Source organism: Aquarana catesbeiana, linkage group LG08 (genome assembly GCF_042186555.1).
Source record: "Aquarana catesbeiana isolate 2022-GZ linkage group LG08, ASM4218655v1, whole genome shotgun sequence".
NCBI classification, from domain to species: domain Eukaryota; kingdom Metazoa; phylum Chordata; class Amphibia; order Anura; family Ranidae; genus Aquarana; species Aquarana catesbeiana.
Genome location: NC_133331.1, coordinates 1,119,918 through 1,144,302, shown reverse-complemented (window position 1 = coordinate 1,144,302; position 24,385 = coordinate 1,119,918). Strand labels below are relative to the sequence as shown.

The window sequence follows — 24,385 nt, the reverse complement described above, 5'->3', positions numbered from 1 at the left end:
CTGCGGTTGGTTTGAGTGGTTGGAAGTGATCCCTGCGGTTGGTATGAGTGGTGAGAAGTGATCCCTGCGGTCAGTATGAGTGGTGGGAAGTGATCCCTGCGGTCGGTATGAGTGTTGGGAAGTGATCCCTGCGGTTGGTATGAGTGGTGGGAAGTGATCCCTGCGGTTGGTATGAGTGGTGGGAAGTGATCCCTGCGGTTGGTATGAGTGGTGGGAAGTGATCCCTGCGGTTGGTATGAAGGGTGGGAAGTGATCCCTGCGGTTGGTATGAGTGGTGGGAAGTGATCCCCGCGGTCGGTATGAGTGGTGGGAAGTGATCCCTGCGGTTGGTATGAATGGTGGGAAGTGATCTCTGCGGTTGGTATGAGTGGTGGGAAGTGATCCCTGCGGTCAGTATGAGTGGTGGGAAGTGATCCCTGCGGTCGGTATGAGTGTTGGGAAGTGATCCCTGCGGTTGGTATGAGTGGTGGGAAGTGATCCCTGCGGTTGGTATGAGTGGTGGGAAGTGATCCCTGCGGTTGGTATGAGTGGTGGGAAGTGATCCCTGCGGTTGGTATGAGTGGTGGGAAGTGATCCCTGCGGTTGGTATGAGTGGTGGGAAGTGATCCCTGCGGTCGGTATGAGTGGTGGGAAGTGATTCCTGCGGTCGCTATGAGTGGTGGGAAGTGATCTCTGCGGTTGGTATGAGTGGTGGGAAGTGATCCCTGCGGTTGGTATGAGTGGTGGGAAGTGATCCCTGCGGTTGGTATGAGTGGTGGGAAGTGATCTCTGCGGTTGGTATGAGTGGTGGGAAGTGATCCCTGCGGTTGGTATGAGTGGTGGGAAGTGATCCCTGCGGTTGGTATGAGTGGTGGGAAGTGATCCCTGCGGTTGGTATGAATGGTGGGAAGTGATCCCTGCGGTTGGTATGAGTGGTGGGAAGTGATCCCTGTGGTTGGTATGAGTGGTGGGAAGTGATCCCTGTGGTTGGTATGAGTGGTGGGAAGTGATCCCTGTGGTTGGTATGAATGGTGGGAAGTGATCCCTGCGGTTGGTATGAGTGGTGGGAAGTGATCCCTGCGGTTGGTATGAGTGGTGGGAAGTGACCTCTGCGGTTGGTATGAATGGTGGGAAGTGATCCCTGCGGTTGGTATGAGTGGTGGGAAGTGACCTCTGCGGTTGGTATGAGTGGTGGGAAGTGATCTCTGCGGTTGGTATGAGTGGTGGGAAGTGATCCCTGCGGTTGGTATGAGTGGTGGGAAGTGACCTCTGCGGTTGGTATGAGTGGTGGGAAGTGATCCCTGCGGTTAGTATGAGTGGTGGGAAGTGATCCCTGCGGTTGGTATGAGTGGTGGGAAGTGACCTCTGCGGTTGGTATGAGTGGTGGGAAGTGACCTCTGCGGTTAGTATGAGTGGTGGGAAGTGATCCCTGCGGTTGGTATGAGTGGTGGGAAGTGATCCCTGCGGTTGGTATGAGTGGTGGGAAGTGACCTCTGCGGTTGGTATGAGTGGTGGGAAGTGATCCCTGCGGTCGGTATGAGTGGTGGGAAGTGATCCCTGCGGTTAGTATGAGTGGTGGGAAGTGATCCCTGCGGTTGGTATGAGTGGTGGGAAGTTACCTCTGCGGTTGGTATGAGTGGTGGGAAGTGACCTCTGCGGTTAGTATGAGTGGTGGGAAGTGATCCCTGCGGTTGGTATGAGTGGTGGGAAGTGATCCCTGCGGTTGGTATGAGTGGTGGGAAGTGACCTCTGCGGTTGGTATGAGTGGTGGGAAGTGATCCCTGCGGTCGGTATGAGTGGTGGGAAGTGATTCCTGCGGTCGCTATGAGTGGTGGGAAGTGATCCCTGCGGTTGGTATGAGTGGTGGGAAGTGATCCCTGCGGTTGGTATGAGTGGTGGGAAGTGATCCCTGCGGTCGGTATGAGTGGTGGGAAGTGATCCCTGCGGTTGGTTTGAGTGGTTGGAAGTGATCCCTGCGGTTGGTATGAGTGGTGAGAAGTGATCCCTGCGGTCAGTATGAGTGGTGGGAAGTGATCCCTGCGGTCGGTATGAGTGTTGGGAAGTGATCCCTGCGGTTGGTATGAGTGGTGGGAAGTGATCCCTGCGGTTGGTATGAGTGGTGGGAAGTGATCCCTGCGGTTGGTATGAGTGGTGGGAAGTGATCCCTGCGGTTGGTATGAAGGGTGGGAAGTGATCCCTGCGGTTGGTATGAGTGGTGGGAAGTGATCCCCGCGGTCGGTATGAGTGGTGGGAAGTGATCCCTGCGGTTGGTATGAATGGTGGGAAGTGATCTCTGCGGTTGGTATGAGTGGTGGGAAGTGATCCCTGCGGTCAGTATGAGTGGTGGGAAGTGATCCCTGCGGTCGGTATGAGTGTTGGGAAGTGATCCCTGCGGTTGGTATGAGTGGTGGGAAGTGATCCCTGCGGTTGGTATGAGTGGTGGGAAGTGATCCCTGCGGTTGGTATGAAGGGTGGGAAGTGATCCCTGCGGTTGGTATGAGTGGTGGGAAGTGATCCCTGCGGTTGGTATGAATGGTGGGAAGTGATCTCTGCGGTTGGTATGAGTGGTGGGAAGTGATCCCTGCGGTCGGTATGAGTGGTGGGAAGTGATCCCTGCGGTCGGTATGAGTGGTGGGAAGTGATCCCTGCGGTCGGTATGAGTGGTGGGAAGTGATCCCTGCGGTCGGTATGAGTGGTGGGAAGTGATCCCTGCGGTTGGTATGAATGGTGGGAAGTGATCCCTGTGGTTGGTATGAGTGGTGGGAAGTGATCCCTGCGGTCGGTATGAGTGGTGGGAAGTGATCCCTGTGGTCGGTATGAGTGGTGGGAAGTGATCCCTGCGGTCGGTATGAGTGGTGGGAAGTGATCCCTGCGGTCGGTATGAGTGGTGGGAAGTGATCCCTGTGGTCGGTATGAGTGGTGGGAAGTGATCCCTGCGGTTGGTATGAATGGTGGGAAGTGATCTCTGCGGTCGGTATGAGTGGTGGGAAGTGATCTCTGCGGTCGGTATGAGTGGTGGGAAGTGATCCCTGTGGTCGGTATGAGTGGTGGGAAGTGATCTCTGCGGTTGGTATGAGTGGTGGGAAGTGATCCCTGTGGTCGGTATGAGTGATGGGAAGTGATCCCCGCGGTCGGTATGAATGGTGGGAAGTGATCCCTGCGGTCGGTATGAGTGGTGGGAAGTGATCCCCGCGGTCGGTATGAGTGGTGGGAAGTGATCCCCGCGGTCGGTATGAGTGGTGGGAAGTGATCCCCGCGGTCGGTATGAGTGGTGGGAAGTGATTCCTGCGGTTGGTATGAGTGGTGGGAAGTGATCCCCGCGGTCGGTATGAGTGGTGGGAAGTGATCCCTGCGGTCGGTATGAGTGGTGGGAAGTGATCCCTGTGGTCGATATGAGTGGTGGGAAGTGATTCCTGCGGTTGGTATGAATGGTGGGAAGTGATCTCTGCGGTTGGTATGAGTGGTGGGAAGTGATCCCTGCGGTTGGTATGAGTGGTGGGAAGTGATCCCTGCGGTCGGTATGAGTGGTGGGAAGTGATTCCTGCGGTCGGTATGAGTGGTGGGAAGTGATCCCCGCGGTCGGTATGAGTGGTGGGAAGTGATCCCCGCGGTTGGTATGAGTGGTGGGAAGTGATCCCTGCGGTTGGTATGAGTGGTGGGAAGTGATCCCTGCGGTCAGTATGAGTGGTGGGAAGTGATTCCTGCGGTCGCTATGAGTGGTGGGAAGTGATCTCTGCGGTTGGTATGAGTGGTGGGAAGTGATCCCTGCGGTTGGTATGAGTGGTGGGAAGTGATCCCTGCGGTTGGTATGAGTGGTGGGAAGTGATCCCTGCGGTTGGTATGAGTGGTGGGAAGTGATCCCTGCGGTTGGTATGAATGGTGGGAAGTGATCCCTGTGGTTGGTATGAGTGGTGGGAAGTGATCCCTGTGGTTGGTATGAGTGGTGGGAAGTGATCCCTGTGGTTGGTATGAATGGTGGGAAGTGATCCCTGTGGTTGGTATGAGTGGTGGGAAGTGATCCCTGCGGTTGGTATGAGTGGTGGGAAGTGACCTCTGCGGTTGGTATGAGTGGTGGGAAGTGATCCCTGCGGTTGGTATGAGTGGTGGGAAGTGACCTCTGCGGTTGGTATGAATGGTGGGAAGTGATCCCTGCGGTTGGTATGAGTGGTGGGAAGTGACCTCTGCGGTTGGTATGAGTGGTGGGAAGTGACCTCTGCGGTTGGTATGAGTGGTGGGAAGTGATCCCTGCGGTTAGTATGAGTGGTGGGAAGTGATCCCTGCGGTTGGTATGAGTGGTGGGAAGTGACCTCTGCGGTTGGTATGAGTGGTGGGAAGTGATCCCTGCGGTTGGTATGAGTGGTGGGAAGTGATCCCTGCGGTTGGTATGAGTGGTGGGAAGTGACCTCTGCGGTTATTATGAGTGGTGGGAAGTGATCCCTGCGGTTGGTATGAGTGGTGGGAAGTGATCCCTGCGGTTGGTATGAGTGGTGGGAAGTGATCCCTGCGGTCGGTATGAGTGGTGGGAAGTGATCCCTGCGGTCGGTATGAGTGGTGGGAAGTGATCCCTGCGGTCGGTATGAATGGTGGGAAGTGATCCCTGCGGTCGGTATGAGTGGTGGGAAGTGATCCCTGCGGTCGGTATGAGTGGTGGGAAGTGATCCCTGCGGTTGGTATGAGTGGTGGGAAGTGATCCCTGCGGTTGGTATGAGTGGTGGGAAGTGATCCCTGCGGTTGGTATGAATGGTGGGAAGTGATCCCTGTGGTTGGTATGAGTGGTGGGAAGTGATCCCTGTGGTTGGTATGAGTGGTGGGAAGTGATCCCTGCGGTTGGTATGAATGGTGGGAAGTGATCCCTGCGGTTGGTATGAGTGGTGGGAAGTGATCCCTGCGGTTGGTATGAGTGGTGGGAAGTGACCTCTGCGGTTGGTATGAGTGGTGGGAAGTGATCCCTGCGGTTGGTATGAGTGGTGGGAAGTGACCTCTGCGGTTGGTATGAATGGTGGGAAGTGATCCCTGCGGTTGGTATGAGTGGTGGGAAGTGACCTCTGCGGTTGGTATGAGTGGTGGGAAGTGATCCCTGCGGTTGGTATGAGTGGTGGGAAGTGACCTCTGCGGTTGGTATGAATGGTGGGAAGTGATCCCTGCGGTCGGTATGAGTGGTGGGAAGTGATCCCTGCGGTCGGTATGAGTGGTGGGAAGTGATCCCTGCGGTTGGTATGAGTGGTGGGAAGTGATCTCTGCGGTTGGTATGAGTGGTGGGAAGTGATCCCCGCGGTTGGTATGAGTGGTAGGAAGTGATCCCTGCGGTTGGTATGAGTGGTGGGAAGTGATTCCTGCGGTTGGTATGAGTGGTGGGAAGTGATCCCTGCGGTCGGTATGAGTGGTGGGAAGTGATCCCTGCGGTCGGTATGAGTGGTGGGAAGTGATCCCTGCGGTCGGTATGAATGGTGGGAAGTGATCCCTGCGGTCGGTATGAGTGGTGGGAAGTGATCCCTGCGGTCGGTATGAGTGGTGGGAAGTGATCCCTGCGGTTGGTATGAGTGGTGGGAAGTGATCTCTGCGGTTGGTATGAGTGGTGGGAAGTGATCCCCGCGGTTGGTATGAGTGGTGGGAAGTGATCCCTGCGGTTGGTATGAGTGGTGGGAAGTGATCCCTGCGGTTGGTATGAGTGGTGGGAAGTGATCCCTGCGGTTGGTATGAGTGGTGGGAAGTGATCCCTGCGGTCGGTATGAGTGGTGGGAAGTGATCCCCTGATCCCGGCGCTGTAAGGCGTGATTCCTGGCTGTGTAGAGGAAAGGTAAGGCCGGCTGTGCAGAGGAGGAGGAGGAGGAGGAGGAGGAGAGGTAGGACAGGCAATCCCGGGGTTATGGAGTATTATCTGCTTTGCTCAGGATAACAGCAGGTTCAACAGATGCAGCTCAAGAGGATTTAGCAGAAGCTAAAATCAGAAAGCAGAAATCGCAGCGGCACAGACCTGTCCTCCTAATCAGGACGCCTCTAATAGCCTCTTCTCTTCTCCCACCACCTCCTCATTCACAAACCAAAAGCGCCATCGCTGAGCCCCGGCCAACCCGCCTCCCCCCACCCTCATTATAACCATGGGTCAGAAAATGGATCTAAATATATCGATTCTAAAAATACAGCAAATGTATCTAAATATATAGAATAGAAAATACAAACATATCAAAATATATCAAATCTAAAATACATAGAATGTATAAAATGTATTTAATATATATATATAATAGAAAATAGATCTAGATATACATAATATAAAAATTCATAAAATGTATCTAAAGTACTAAACTACAATATAAAAATACTATATATAAATATATATAATAAAAACTGCAATTTAAAAATTAATTTACTGTGTCTAAATATATATATAAAATAAAAACATAAAATGTATCTAAGAGACAATATAAAAACACAATACAATATAAAAACGCAGCTCCAGCGGGGCGGCTGCTGATCATGTGACCACCGTCATCCATCTGTTTTGCCGCTCGTCATAAAGATCCAGGTAAAGGACCGCAGGGAGGGGGTCAGAGAGGGGTTAATAAAGTGTAGAAAACAGAATAAAATTGATGGTGGATACAGTCAGAGAATAAAACATTTCACAGAACTGAGTTTCTTTAAATGGTTTCCATTCTGTGTCTCGCTGAGTAACTGAGGACCACCAAACTGCTTGGAACCCCCAGCAGCCAGCACCCTGGTCTTGTCTCCTCCCACCCTGCCCTTGTCTCCTCCCACCCTGTTCTTGTCTCCTCCCACCCTGTTCTTGTCTCCTCCCACCCTGGATAGTGGGAGGAGTCTTCCAGGGCTGCTAGCTGTGCATGGTGTGTAATGAGGTGTCATAGAGAAACACAGAGACCCGGTGATGACATCACTGAGTCTAAAATAAGATATGGAATGAAAACGTTTTTTTTCATGTCATTAGCATGTTGATGAGGGGGAGGGGAGGAACCAGGGAAGGCCAAATATAAGAAGATTAACTTCAGCTGGAAAAAAAAATTGTAGCAGGATTGTTTTGATTGTAGAAAAGCAGCAGCAATAAATCGCCCTCGCTGTCACCGGGGGAGGGGGGGTTTGTAGTTTTTATAAAATCCTTATTATTGCCCCTCAGCTGTTCTGCTCCCAGGGTTCTGTATACAGTATATAGAGTCATATGATGTCATACCGTCCACCGGATCAGGTTGGTGATTTGGACAATCTAGTGAAGGGGCTCGGGTGATATTTTGGACAATCCACTGAAAGGTCCAAAAAGGGGGTTAAGAACCCCCCACTGATGGGTCATACTGGTATATGTAACCTGTTGCCCCCATGTAACACGTATGTATATGTGTGTCTGTATTGTGACTATTGTTGGAAAAACAAAATAACCATCAGATACTGGTTTTTTAACCTCAAGGTCCCCAGCTGGAGGTCTCCATGTGGGGTTCAGATCAAGGTTAGTCAGAACCATTGTGTTGGGTGACTGTCATCTCTTGGCTATGGACATCTCTTCCAATCAAAGGCCCTTTACTCACCTCTAACTAGTAGGGTGTAGGTCATCAGGCTTGCCCCGAAAGTCTTGGAGGGGGCATGTGGCATAATGGTCAGGTTCAAGTTCCTCCCCTCCCATGGGGTCTCCCTTTGGAGCCCCACCTATTACATGAGTAGACCTTGCTTCAGCCGGTCTCCCAAAAAAAGGGGCCTGCCTGGTTTCAGCTAGGTGGACCACGAGTATCTCAGTTCCCATCAGGTTCACATCAGGTGTCTTGTGCTTTGAAGGGATCAGGATTCTTTCTCTTTGGAAAAGGACCATGTGTACACGCTGTTCCCTTTTTGTGTAATCATTTTTTTTCTTTTTTTGCACCTGGTGTTAGTTTCGAGTGTGCCCACTTTATTTACCTCTGTTTAGTAGGGTGTAGGTCCTCAGACTTACCCTGAAAGTCTTGTGGGGAAGAGCTTGCGGCCCTGCGGTCAGGTTCTCCCCCCTCCTATGGGGTCTCCCTTCGGGGGCCCCACCTAGTACTTGGGTAGGCAGTACTTGGGCAGGTCTACCGAAGAAAGGTGTCTGCCTGGTTTCAGCTGGATGGAACACAAGTATCCCAGTCCATAACAGGAGTCTTGCAACTTGGGGGAAGAATGGGTGCCCCTGGTTTTGGTCAGGTGGACCATGAGTACCTCAGTATCTGTCAGAAGTCCTGTGCCCCTAGGGATCAGGGCCAGGGTCCTTTCTCTTTGAATGAAGACCAACTTGCCCTGAAAGTCTTGTGGAGGAGAGCATGTGGCCCTAAGGTCAGGTTCTCCCCCTTCCATGGGGTCTCCCTTAGTGGGCCCCACCTAGTACTTGGGTAGGCTGTGCTTGGGCAGGTCTACTGAAGAAAGGGGTCCACCTGGCTTCAGCTGGGTGGAACACAAGTAGCCCAGTCCATGATCCCAGTCCATGTCAGGAGTCTTGCACCTTGGGGGAAGAATGGGTGCCCCTGGTTTTGGTCAGGTGGACCATGAGTACCTCAGTCTCCATCAGAAGTCCTGTGACCCTAGGGATCAGGGCCAGGGTCCTTTCTCTTCGAAGGAAGACCAACTTGCCCCGAAAGTCTTGTGGGGGAAAGCATGTGGCATGTGGTCAGGTTCTCCCCCTCCCATGAGGTCTTCCTTCGGGGGTACCCCACCTAGTACTTGGGTGGGCCTTACCTCAGCAGCTCCCCTGAAGATGAGAGTCCACCTGGTTCCAGCTTGGTGGACCATGAGCACCCAAGTCACTGTCAGGAGACTTGTACCCCCCCGAGGGTCTTTTATCTTTAGAGGAAGACCAAGTGTACATCCTGTACACTTTTTTCGTGCTTCACTGTTTGTGTGATCACTTTTTTGTTACACCTGGTGTAAGTTTGGAGTGTGGACACCGCACTGTGAAGCTTGAAAACCTCTTCCAGTCAAGGAATCTTTAGTTAGGTTGGAAATTTCCAGCCAATAACCCCTTATTCTTCATTCTCTGTGATAGAGCAGAGAGGATAAAGACCCACATTATTGACTGCATGCCATTGGCTTCTATGCTGAGCAAAAATAAATGCAATAAAACGACCGCTAAACATACAGGCACAGCGCGGCGAACTCGATTATTGCGCTCTTAAACAAATACTATTAATAATGGTAATAGGCATTCAAACACGGCGGCGTCCTGACACACAAACACAAATGCACACACACCCCTCCTCCCGCTCTCCTGGCTCCTATTCTCCCATTTGCAAACTGCTTTGCATTTAAGCATTTAACTCCAAATCGGCTTTTAGCCTCATTCCTCCTCCTGTTGTCAGCCTCCCCCCCCCCCCCCTCCTCCTGTCTGCCTCCCCCCTCCCCTGGAGCACTTTCATACCTCCACAGCCCATAAACATACAACACAAAGCAGGTGGGAGCCAAGGACTACAGAGGGGGGGAGAGGACACTGAGGGCTACTGACCCCAAAAATAAGGACCATTGGAAAGGTGGAGGGTGCAGGAGACACAAGGAAAGGGAGGGAGGCTGAGGAGCGTCAGACCTGGGAGAGCGGGCTGGGGGGGGCAGATTTGGAGGTAAACAGAACAAGGCTGAAGGGGAAAGGACCCGAGGGGGCCGATAGGTGAGACACAGGTGGATACGACACCGGAAGAGCGATTCACAGAGAAACCGAGACGGAGGACGAGTGTGCTGGAGAGAAAAAAAGTTTTATCATTTCGGGAAGTTGGATAAAAGATTCAACCAATCACAAGACAAAGACACCATAAGAGTGTAGAGGAAGGAAGAATCCATTAATCAACAGGTAAGTTATTACTTATGTATGAATAATATATTAGAGATACTTTTTGTTACTTATTGTAAGCTGACATGTCTCTTTGCTTAATATTGAGTTGTAATATCATTATATTTATTTATTTAGAGCCTACAAAGAACATTGTATAACCAATAATCAATATATTTAAATCTTATGAATTATAATACAATTCTATTACACTCTATACATAGAACACTACACCCCCCAACATGTCCACCACTGATCACCATCATCATACAATTCTATTACACTCTATACATAGAACACTACACCCCCCAACATGTCCACCACTGGTCACCATCATCATACAATTCTATTACACTCTATATATAGAACACTACACCCCCCAACATGTCAGAACACTACACCCCCCAACATGTCCATCACTGATCACCATCATCATACAATTCTATTACACTCTATACATAGAACACTACACCCCCCAACATGTCCACCACTGGTCACCATCATCATACAATTCTATTACACTCTATATATAGAACACTACACCCCCCAACATGTCAGAACACTACACCTCCCAACATGTCCACCACTGGTCACCATCATCATATAATTCTATTACACTCTATATATAGAACACTACACCCCCCAACATGTCAGAACACTACACCCCCCAACATGTCCACCACTGGTCACCATCATCATACAATTCTATTACACTCTATACATAGAACACTACACCCCCCAACATGTCCACCACTGGTCACCATCATAATACAATTCTATTACACTCTATTCATAGAACACTACACCCCCCAACATGTCCACCACTGGTCACCATCATCATACAATTCTATTACACTCTATACATAGAACACTACACCCCCCAACATGTCCACCACTGGTCACCATCATAATACAATTCTATTACACTCTATACATAGAACACTACACCCCCCAACATGTCCACCACTGGTCACCATCATAATACAATTCTATTACACTCTATACATAGAACACGACACCCCCCAACATGTCAGAACACTACACCCCCCAACATGTCCATCACTGGTCACCATCATCATACAATTCTATTACACTCTATACATAGAACACTACACCCCCCAACATGTCCACCACTGGTCACCATCATAATACAATTCTATTACACTCTATACATAGAACACTACACCCCCCAACATGTCCACCACTGGTCACCATCATCATACAATTCTATTACACTCTATACATAGAACACGACACCCCCCAACATGTCAGAACACTACACCCCCCAACATGTCCACCACTGGTCACCATCATCATACAATTCTATTACACTCTATACATAGAACACTACACCCCCCAACATGTCCACCACTGGTTACCATCATAATACAATTCTATTACACTCTATACATAGAACACTACACCCCCCAACATGTCCACCACTGGTCACCATCATCATACAATTATATTATATTCTATACATAGAACACTACACCCCCCAACATGTCAGAACACTACACCCCCCAACATGTCAGAACACTACACCCCCCAACATGTCCACCACTGGTCACCATCATCATACAATTCTATTACACTCTATACATAGAACACTACACCCCCCAACATGTCCACCACTGGTCACCATCATCATACAATTCTATTACACTCTATACATAGAACACTACACCCCCCAACATGTCCACCACTGGACACCATCATCATACAATTCTATTACACTCTATATATAGAACACTACACCCCCCAACATGTCAGAACACTACACCCCCCAACATGTCCACCACTGGTCACCATCATCATACAATTCTATTACACTCTATACATAGAACACGACACCCCCCAACATGTCCACCACTAGACACCATCATCATACAATTCTATTACACTCTATACATAGAACACTACACCCCCCAACATGTCCACCACTGTTCACCATCATCATACAATTCTATTACACTCTATACATAGAACACTACACCCCCCAACATGTCCACCACTGGACACCATCATCATACAATTCTATTACACTCTATACATAGAACACTACACCCCCCAACATGTCAGAACACTACACCCCCAACATGTCCACCACTGGTCACCATCATAATACAATTCTATTACACTCTATACATAGAACACTACACCCCCCAACATGTCCACCACTGGTCACCATCATCATACAATTCTATTACACTCTATACATAGAACACTACACCCCCCAACATGTCCACCACTGGTCACCATCATCATACAATTATATTATATTCTATACATAGAACACTACACCCCCCAACATGTCAGAACACTACACCCCCCAACATGTCAGAACACTACACCCCCCAACATGTCCACCACTGGTCACCATCATCATACAATTCTATTACACTCTATACATAGAACACTACACCCCCCAATATGTCCACCACTGGTCACCATCATCATACAATTCTATTACACTCTATTCATAGAACACTACACCCCCCAACATGTCCACCACTGGTCACCATCATCATACAATTCTATTACACTCTATACATAGAACACTACACCCCCCAACATGTCCACCACTGGTCACCATCATCATACAATTCTATTACACTCTATACATAGAACACTACACCCCCCAACATGTCCACCACTGGACACCATCATCATACAATTCTATTACACTCTATACATAGAACACTACACCCCCCAACATGTCCCAGCACTGGTCACCATCATAATACAATTCTATTACACTCTATATATAGAACACTACACCCCCCAATATGTCCACCACTGGTCACCATCATCATACAATTCTATTACACTCTATACATAGAACACTACACCCCCCAACATGTCCCAGCACTGGTCACCATCATAATACAATTCTATTACACTCTATATATAGAACACTACACCCCCCAACATGTCCACCACTGGTCACCATCATCATACAATTCTATTACACTCTATACATAGAACACTACACCCCCCAACATGTCCACCACTGGACACCATCATCATACAATTCTATTACACTCTATACATAGAACACTACACCCCCCAACATGTCCACCACTGGTCACCATCATCATACAATTCTATTACACTCTATACATAGAACACTACACCCCCCAACATGTCAGAACACTACACCCCCCAACATGTCCACCACTGGTCACCATCATCATACAATTCTATTACACTCTATACATAGAACACTACACCCCCCAACATGTCAGAACACTACACCCCCCAACATGTCCACCACTGGTCACCATCATCATACAATTCTATTACACTCTATACATAGAACACTACACCCCCCAACATGTCAGAACACTACACCCCCCAACATGTCCCACCACTGGTCACCATCATCATACAATTCTATTACACTCTATACATAGAACACTACACCCCCCAACATGTCCACCACTGGTCACCATCATCATACAATTCTATTACACTCTATACATAGAACACTACACCCCCCAACATGTCCACCACTGGTCACCATCATAATACAATTCTATTACACTCTATACATAGAACACTACACCCCCCAACATGTCCACCACTGGTCACCATCATAATACAATTCTATTACACTCTATACATAGAACACTACACCCCCCAACATGTCCACCACTGGACACCATCATCATATAATTCTATTACACTCTATTCATAGAACACTACACCTCCCAACATGTCCACCACTGGTCACCATCATCATACAATTCTATTACACTCTATACATAGAACACTACACCCCCCAACATGTCCCACCACTGGTCACCATCATCATACAATTCTATTACACTCTATACACAGAACACTACACCCCCCAACATGTCCCACCACTGGTCACCATCATCATACAATTCTATTACACTCTATACATAGAACACTACACCCCCCAACATGTCCACCACTGGTCACCATCATCATACAATTCTACTACACTCTATACATAGAACACTACACCCCCCAACATGTCCACCACTGGTCACCATCATCATACAATTCTACTACACTCTATACATAGAACACTACACCCCCCGACATGTCCACCACTGGTCACCATCATCATACAATTCTATTACACTCTATACATAGAACACTACACCCCCCAACATGTCCACCACTGGTCACCATCATAATACAATTCTATTACACTCTATTCATAGAACACTACACCCCCCAACATGTCCACCACTGGTCACCATCATCATACAATTCTATTACACTCTATATATAGAACACTACACCCCCCAACATGTCCACCACTGGTCACCATCATAATACAATTCTATTACACTCTATACATAGAACACTACACCCCCCAACATGTCCACCACTGGTCACCATCATCATATAATTCTATTACACTCTATTCATAGAACACTACACCCCCCAACATGTCCACCACTGGTCACCATCATCATACAATTCTATTACACTCTATACATAGAACACTACACCCCCCAACATGTCCACCACTGGTCACCATCATCATATAATTCTATTACACTCTATTCATAGAACACTACACCCCCCAACATGTCCACCACTGGTCACCATCATCATACAATTCTATTACACTCTATACATAGAACACTACACCCCCCAACATGTCCACCACTGGTCACCATCATCATACAATTCTATTACACTCTATACATAGAACACTACATCCCCCAACATGTCCACCACTGGTCACCATCATCATACAATTCTATTACACTCTATACATAGAACACTACACCACCCAACATGTCCACCACTGGTCACCATCATAATACAATTCTATTACACTCTATACATAGAACACTACACCCCCCAACATGTCCACCACTGGTCACCATCATCATATAATTCTATTACACTCTATACATAGAACACTACACCCCCCAACATGTCCACCACTGGTCACCATCATCATACAATTCTATTACACTCTATGCATAGAACACTACAACCCCCAACATGTCCACCACTGGTCACCATAATACAATTCTATTATACTCTATACATAGAACACTACACCTCCCAACATGTCCACCACTGGACACCATCATACAATTCTATTACACTCTATACATAGAACACTACACCCCCCAACATGTCCACCACTGGTCACCATCATCATACAATTCTATTACACTCTATACATAGAACACTACACCCCCCAACATGTCCACCACTGGTCACCATCATCATACAATTCTATTACACTCTATATATAGAACACTACACCCCCCAACATGTCCACCACTGGTCACCATCATAATACAATTCTATTACACTCTATACATAGAACACTACACCCCCCAACATGTCCACCACTGGTCACCATCATCATATAATTCTATTACACTCTATTCATAGAACACTACACCCCCCAACATGTCCACCACTGGTCACCATCATCATACAATTCTATTACACTCTATACATAGAACACTACACCCCCCAACATGTCCACCACTGGTCACCATCATCATATAATTCTATTACACTCTATTCATAGAACACTACACCCCCCAACATGTCCACCACTGGTCACCATCATCATACAATTCTATTACACTCTATACATAGAACACTACACCCCCCAACATGTCCACCACTGGTCACCATCATCATACAATTCTATTACACTCTATACATAGAACACTACATCCCCCAACATGTCCACCACTGGTCACCATCATCATACAATTCTATTACACTCTATACATAGAACACTACACCACCCAACATGTCCACCACTGGTCACCATCATAATACAATTCTATTACACTCTATACATAGAACACTACACCCCCCAACATGTCCACCACTGGTCACCATCATCATATAATTCTATTACACTCTATACATAGAACACTACACCCCCCAACATGTCCACCACTGGTCACCATCATCATACAATTCTATTACACTCTATGCATAGAACACTACAACCCCCAACATGTCCACCACTGGTCACCATAATACAATTCTATTATACTCTATACATAGAACACTACACCTCCCAACATGTCCACCACTGGACACCATCATACAATTCTATTACACTCTATACATAGAACACTACACCCCCCAACATGTCCACCACTGGTCACCATCATCATACAATTCTATTACACTCTATACATAGAACACTACACCCCCCAACATGTCCACCACTGGTCACCATCATCATACAATTATATTATATTCTATACATAGAACACTACACCCCCCAACATGTCCACCACAGGTCACCATCATCATACAATTCTATTACACTCTATACATAGAACACTACACCCCCCAACATGTCCACCACTGGACACCATCATCATACAATTCTATTACACTCTATACATAGAACACTACACCCCCCAACATGTCCACCACTGGTCACCATCATACAATTCTATTACACTCTATACATAGAACACTACACCCCCCAACATGTCAGAACACTACACCCCCCAACATGTCCACCACTGGTCACCATCATCATACAATTCTATTACACTCTATACATAGAACACTACACCCCCCAACATGTCCACCACTGGTCACCATCATCATACAATTCTATTACACTCTATATATAGAACACTACACCCCCCAACATGTCCACCACTGGTCACCATCATCATACAATTCTATTACACTCTATACATAGAACACTACACCCCCCAACATGTCCACCACTGGTCACCATCATCATACAATTCTATTACACTCTATATATAGAACACTACACCCCCCAACATGTCCACCACTGGTCACCATCATCATACAATTCTATTTCACTCTATACATAGAACACTACACCCCCCAACATGTCCACCACTGGACACCATCATCATACAATTCTATTACACTCTATACATAGAACACTACACCCCCCAACATGTCCACCACTGATCACCATCATCATACAATTCTATTACACTCTATACATAGAACACTACACCCCCCAACATGTCCACCACTGGTCACCATCATACAATTCTATTACACTCTATACATAGAACACTACACCTCCCAACATGTCCACCACTGGTCACCATCATCATACAATTCTATTACACTCTATACATAGAACACTACACCCCCCAACATGTCCACCACTGGTCACCATCATACAATTCTATTACACTCTATACATAGAACACTACACCTCCCAACATGTCCACCACTGGTCACCATCATAATACAATTCTATTACACTCTATTCATAGAACACTACACCCCCCAACATGTCCACCACTGGTCACCATCATACAATTCTATTACACTCTATACATAGAACACTACACCTCCCAACATGTCCACCACTGGACACCATCATACAATTCTATTACACTCTATACATAGAAAACGACACCCCCCAACATGTCCACCACTGGTCACCATCATAATACAATTCTATTACACTCTATTCATAGAACACTACACCCCCCAACATGTCCACCACTGGTCACCATCATCATATAATTCTATTACACTCTATACATAGAACACTACACCCCCCAACATGTCCATCACTGGTCACCATCATCATATAATTCTATTACACTCTATATACAGAACACTACACCTCCCAACATGTCCATCACTGGTCACCATCATCATACAATTCTATTACACTCTATATACAGAACACTACACCACCCAACATGTCCCACCACTGGTCACCATCATCATACAATTCTATTATATTCTATACATAGAACACTACACCCCCCAACATGTCCACCACTGGTCACCATCATCATATAATTCTATTACACTCTATACATAGAACACTACACCCCCCGACATGTCCACCACTGGTCACCATCATCATACAATTCTATTACACTCTATACATAGAACACTACACCCCCCGACATGTCCACCACTGGTCACCATCATCATACAATTCTATTACACTCTATACATAGAACACTACACCCCCCCAACATGTCCCACCACTTTAGAATTCTTGTTAATACATAGGTCCAATCATTTTCTTGTGTGTTGGAAATTTGCACATTTACCTTTCGGTTGGGCAGGTTTTAGTTACGTATGGAAAAGTTTGTTGTGGTGATGTTGCATATATGTGGCTGTATAGCTGACGGTGTTACATGACAGTGTGTAAACACTTTTAGCCCTTTGGAAGTCATGATCTTATTGATATAGCTACGTAGACAAACACGGCTCTTAAAGCTAATATTTGAAAGCAAACCTTGCCCTCCAGAGCTTACAGTCTAATGGAAAAGGAAAAAAGGTTTGCATCATTCTGGTTTCTGCTTCTTTTCTCTGGAATTGTGATTATCATGTAAACATTTGTGGTCAAGTTTTAGAATTAAAAGGAATGCATGGATGTATATAGTATCATTACTTATTGTCTATGGATTCCAGTCTGGGCCTCTTTGCAATACGACATCATAAAGCCATCTTGTGTGGATTACTGGGGATGCCATTGTGGTTGTAGAGATGTCATCGAATGTTTGGATACGTGATGACCGACACTGACAGATAACAAGTATAGTGGTCACTAAACTAGAGAAGACGTGTAGATGACTACAGCAACCAATCAGATCTCATAATTAGTTACTCCATATATTAATCTTCAATTTTGGGGAAACCCCTAAAACATTTTTTTATGACTAGGAATGCTAAGGACTAAAATACTCAAAAGTACGAGAAGTGATCCTAATGGATACAACCATGACTAAAGCCACTCTCACAACAACTATGCCAGCAAAGAAGAGAGTAAATGCTTAACTCTCCCACCAAACACGGCTTTGATGAAGAGGAATTGTCTGTTGAAGTTCCCATGGAATCCAACACTTCTGGGAATGTCAATCTAGTGCAGCCCTTCTCAACCAGGGTTTCATGGAACCCTAGGGTTCCTCCAGAGGTTGATAGGGGTTACTTGAGCTGTGGCGGATTGATCTACTCTCTAATGGTGCCTACATAGTTTGGGGGCTAACACCACTTGGCATAACCAGTGACATTACACTGATGACCTTTTAAAGTGTCTGGTAGTGCCTGAACAGTTATGGGGTCAACGCCACTTAGCAGAACCAATTGTATGAACCCAATGACCTTTTTAGCTGTCTGTAAGGGGGGTGACATTCTGACTACCACTATGTAGAGGACATTCTTGGCACAAGCCACCAATATAAAGGGCATTTTTTTCACTGACCACCAATGAAATGGTTTTTGCAAGGAGTTAATTGAAACCTAAAAATCTTTTCAAGGGTTCTTCTGTGGTAAAAAAGGCTGATCTTGTGCGTTCCCTGCTTTATTTGGTGGTTCCTCCTATTGAGCTTTACATCAGAAATGGAAACAGTAGTGACATAGGGCTGACAGGAGGAACAACTGAGCACGGTGGGGGGACATTGGAGATCAACATAACTGCCTGTTTCTGAAGAAAGAGGGAAGTTTGTCTTCATCAAAGCTGTGGTGGTGCGACCAGCTGAAGAGGTAAGTATATCCTCTCTTCTTTACAGGTTCATCTGTTCTTTTAACTTTAACTTTTGCAACCTAGTTGGTGTAATCAGTATGAAGTTTGCTATACAACTTGATTGTACAATCCCCTTTCGAGTTACCAACAATAGTCACTCAAGGGACTTAAGTTTAAGCTGAATGGACTGTCCAGAAGGTCTGAGCGGAACATGTTTCTTGGAAATTTGAACAAACAGATTACCATTACCATTTACGTAGACAATGATTTACCAACTATTGGTGCCATGTACCTGGTCTGAGGCTGATTTGATGAGAGGGCTTCCCTTGCAGCTAAGTGCCAAGCACCCGTGAAGGTGGGAACAGGGAGTGCTAGGCTCAAAGAAGCTTGGGTGCCATTTAGGTAGATCTGGAAGCTGCTTGCAGTACGGTAGAACTAGATAGCTATCAGCTGGTCTATCAGGATAGATGGTGGGACCTCCATAGCCCCTGGAGATGTAACGGATCCAGGGCAGTGACCAAATTCAAGGTGGCACCCGAGGAAGCAGCAGGATCAGGATTGCAGGACCGGACTGAAGAAGTGTAGTCAGGATGGGAGCTGGAGTCATACACTGGAAGGCAAGCCATGGAGTAGGCAGATGCATGGTCACGAACAGAGCCAAGGTCATTCACAGGGATCAAGTGGATCAAGCAGAAGGGTAGTCAAGGGCAAGCCAGGATCACGCACAGTAAAGCAAGACTAGTAGAGTACATTGAGCAAGCTGGGTCAAAACCAGGGATTGGGCAGTAGAGAAGTCCAAAGGTAAGGCAGGTCAGTAACAGGCAATTCAAAGAATACAGGAAACACAGCAGCGAGGAGTATTGGTAGCTGAAGATCATCCAGCAAAATCTAAGTGCAGCCACTGATCCAAATCTTTTGGTGGAGGGTGGATTATGGTGTGGGGTTGTTTTTCAGGGGTTGGGCTTGGCCCCTTAGTTCCAGCAAAGGGAACTACCAAGACATTTTGGACAATTTCATGCTCCCAACTTTGTAGGAACAGTTTGGGGACGGCCCCTTCCTGTTCCAACATGACTAAGCACCAGTCCACAAAGCAAGGTCCATAAAGACATGGAGGAGCGAGTTTGGGGTGGAGGAACTTGACTGGCCTGCACAGAGTCTTGACCTTAACACGATAGAACACCTTTGGGATGAACACACGGTTGGATTTTCCGACGGAAAATGTGTGATAGGACCTTGTTGTCGGAAATTCCGACCGTGTGTGGGCTCCATCACACATTTTCCATCGGATTTTCCGACACACAAAGTTTGAGAGCAGGATATAAAATTTTCCGACAACAAAATCCGTTGTTGGAATTTCCGATCGTGTGTACACAAATCCGACGGACAAAGTGCCACGCATGCTCAGAATAAATAAAGAGATGAAAGCTATTCGCTACTGCCCAACTTTTAGTCCCGACATACGTTTTTTACGTCACCACGTTTAGAACGATCTGATTTTTTGACAACTTTGTGTTTGACCGTGTGTATGCAAGACAAGTTTGAGCCAACATCCGTCTGAAAAAATCCTGGGCTTTTGTTGTCGGAATGTCTGATCAATGTCTGATCGTGTGTACGGGGCATTAGAGTGGAGACTGCGAGCCAGGCCTTCTCATCCAACATCAGTGCCTGACCTCACAAATGCTCTTCAGGAAGAATGGTCAAACATTCCCATAGACACCCTCCTAAACCTTGTGGACGGCCTTCCCAGAAGAGGTGAAGCTGTTATAGCTGTAAAGGGCGGAGCCAACTCAATATTGAACCCTACGGACTTATGCCCCGTACACACGGTCGGATTTTCCGACGGAAAATGTGTGATAGGACCTTGTTGTCGGAAATTCCGACCGTGTGTAGGCTCCATCACACATTTTCCATCGGATTTTCCGACACACAAAGCTTGAGAGCAGGCTATAAAATTTTCCGACAAAATCCGTTGTCGGAAATTCCGATCGTGTGTAGACAAATCCACCGCACAAAGTGCCACGCATGCTCAGAATAAATAAAGAGATGAAAGCTATTGGCCACTGCCCCATTTATAGTCCCGACGTACATGTTTTACGTCACTGCGTTCAGAACGATCGGATTTTGCGACAAGTTTGTGTGACCGTGTGTATGCAAGACAAGTTTGAGCCAACATCCATCGGAAAAAATCCATGGATTTTGTTGTCGGAATGTCCGAACAAAGTCCGACCGTGTGTACGGGGCATAAGACTGGGATGCCATTAAAGGGGTGTAAACCCTCAAGGTTTGCATTCTATGCATTAAGTTGAAGAAACCTCCTGTGATGCAGTCCCCCCCCAGAGCCCCCCCTTTTACTTACCTGAACCCAGTCTTTCCCGCGATGGGGACAAGCACACCAGCTCCAGCCGGTGTCTCGTGTCCTGATTAGATAGATTGATAGCAGCGCCGCCATTGGCTCCCGCTGCTGTCAATCAAATCCAATGACGCGGGAGTTGGGGGGGGTGGGGCCCAGTCCTGCTGTCTGTGTCAATAGATGCAGCAGCAGGACACGGGAGCGCGCCCGCACCAGTACACCGAAGGAGAGCGCTCCCCGACAGGGCACTCGAGAAGAGCCAGGAGCGCTGCTGAGGGACCCCAGAAGAGGAGGATCAGGGGCCACTCTGTGCAAAACCAACTGCACAGAGGAGGTAGGTATGACATGTTTGTTTGAATTTTAGTTATCCTTTAAAGTTGATGTGTGTGTAAAGGCAGGCGTCCCAATACTTTTGGTAATATAGTGTATATCCAGTCAGGAAGGTGCTTACACCACATCTGAATGGGATTGTACAATCAGCCTGTAACGTACATGGCCAGCTCATGGCTTCATGTCAATGGGCATAATCAGCTTTCAAGGGATACAGAGGAACCTCAATTCACCTCTGCAGTGATGAAGGTTCCAGTAGATACATAGTGCTGGTCTGTAAGAGGATCAGGACCGTTTTTAAGGCAGGGGAAAAGGGGTAGCTGCCCTGGGCCCCGTCATTGTTGTGGGGCCCAAAGCAGCTACCTCATACTTGCCAGCTATCCCAGTTTAAATTCCCTTATCCCTTGAAGTTTTAGTCCCGTGCTGTGTCCTGATATCTCAGTGTAAAGTTCTGCCCAATTGCCAGGTACAGATGGCTCACCTGTGTTTACATGTAAATAACCTGCATTGATATGTAAATAGCAGCGGCTTTAATGTGTAAATAGACCACGGCATTGATATGTATATAGAGGAGGCATTCATATGTATATCATGTCCCCCTCGGATCATATCTACCATCACTTCTGCTGAATGCTGCCCCCTGGGGAGGTAAAGGAGCGTGCTTACATAGCTACATAGTAGGCGAGGTTGAAAAAGACATAAGTCTTTTTTCAATGCTTGAAAGCCCTGCCTACAACTATAGTCATTGAGCCCAACATCAGCCTGTTCTGCAAAGCTAGGCGCATTGGAGGTGGAACCCTTCTTCAAAATAACATGGGGCCACAGCACCCTGAATTGTGGTGGATGTGAATACGGACATCTCAACAGATGGGGGAGGGTGTCATTAACAATCGATGGCACTTCTGTGTATCTGCTAAAAGGCAGAACGTTTCTGTGGTGTCAGGAAAGGGATTTTACATGTATTCCCGACACACACAAATGTGAACGTAGACTAAATGTCTCAGTTACATTGGTGGTCAGAGTAAATCTTCTCATTACATTGGGGCTTGGTGTACAATCCTTTCATTCACACTAGTGACCAGTGTGAAAGACCCCTTACATTGGTGGTCAGTGTAAATCCCTCCTTACATTGGTGGTCAGTGTACATACATCTTTACATTGGTGGTTACTGTGAATGCTCCTATTACATTAGTGGTCAGTGTAAATCCCCATTACATTGGTGGCCAGTGTAAATCCCCATTACATTGGTGGCCAGTGTAAATCCCCATTACATTGGTGGCCAGTGTAAATCCCCATTACATTGGTGGCCAGTGTAAATCCCCATTACATTGGTGGCCAGTGTAAATCCCCATTACATTGGTGGCCAGTGTAAATCCCCATTACATAAGTGCTCAGTGTAAATCCCCATTACATTGGTGGCCAGTGTAAATCCCCATTACATTGGTGGCCAGTGTAGAAACTCCTCTTTATATTGGTAATCATTTAAAAAAATCCAAACTTGCATTTATTGGTCAGTTTCGAATCCTCCCTTACATTGGTGGTCCATGTAGAAGACCCCTTTAAACTGGTGGTGAGTGTAAATCCCCCCTTACATTAAGTGGCCAGTGTAGGAATCCCCCTTTATTGGCTGTTGATGTAAAATCCCCCATTACGTTGGTGATCAGTGTACATTTCATTTTACATTGGTGGTAAGTGCAGAATTACCCTTACACTGGTGGTCAGTGTAAATCCCTCTTTACATTGGTGGTCAGTGTAAATCCCCCCTAACAAACATTGGTGGTCGGTATAGAAGTGTCACCTTACATTGGTGGTCAGTACAAGTCTCCTGAACAATGGTTGTCAGTGTAAATTCCCCCTTACATGGAGGTCATTGTATATTCCCCTTACACCGGTGGTTGGTGTAAATGCTCTTATTACATTGGTGTCAGTGTAGAAATCCCTCTTTTCTATTGGTGGGTGGCGAAAATAAAAACCTGTTACATGGTGGTCAGTGCAAATTTCCCCTCACATTGGTGGTCATTGTAAATTTCATTACATTGTTAAATCCCCCACTATATACGTGCCAAAGATTTCCAGCTTTGCTCTACATGATTCAGAATTTGCCACAGTGTACAGCCTAACTAATCCCATCCCCCTACCACTGATCACCCCCCCCCCCCAGCATTGCCACTGATCCCAGGATCCCTAGGAGTTTTCTGTCTATTGATTGGTCCCCTCACCTCCTCAGTCCATGGTTTATATGGTTTATAGGCAGTGAGGAGATGATGTGCTGTAACCTCTAGCAACCAATTAGTGAGCAGTAATTATGTTCACTAACCTCTTGCAACCAATCATTGAGTGGTAAGGATATGTAGTGACCTCTAGGAACCAATCAGTGAGCAGTAATAATGTGCAGTAACATTTAACAACCAATTAGTGAGTGGTATAGATGTCCAGTAACCTCTAGCAACCAATCAGTGAGCAGTATTGATATACAGTAATCTCTAGG

At 46.8% G+C, this 24,385-nt stretch overlaps 1 protein-coding gene across 2 annotated transcripts in view; it reads left to right on the top strand.

The window, feature by feature from the left end:
* The first annotated feature begins 9,284 nt into the window (after positions 1 to 9,284).
* Positions 9,285 to 24,385, top strand: part of GNB3 (G protein subunit beta 3) — a 94,497-nt gene continuing 79,396 nt past the window's right edge. The window contains exon 1 of one of the 2 annotated variants that reach the window (XM_073595373.1): positions 9,285 to 9,766. The gene's annotated coding sequence lies outside the window, so the exon portion shown is untranslated. The remainder of the gene's footprint in view (positions 9,767 to 24,385) is intronic. The other variant, XM_073595372.1, reaches the window with a different exon arrangement.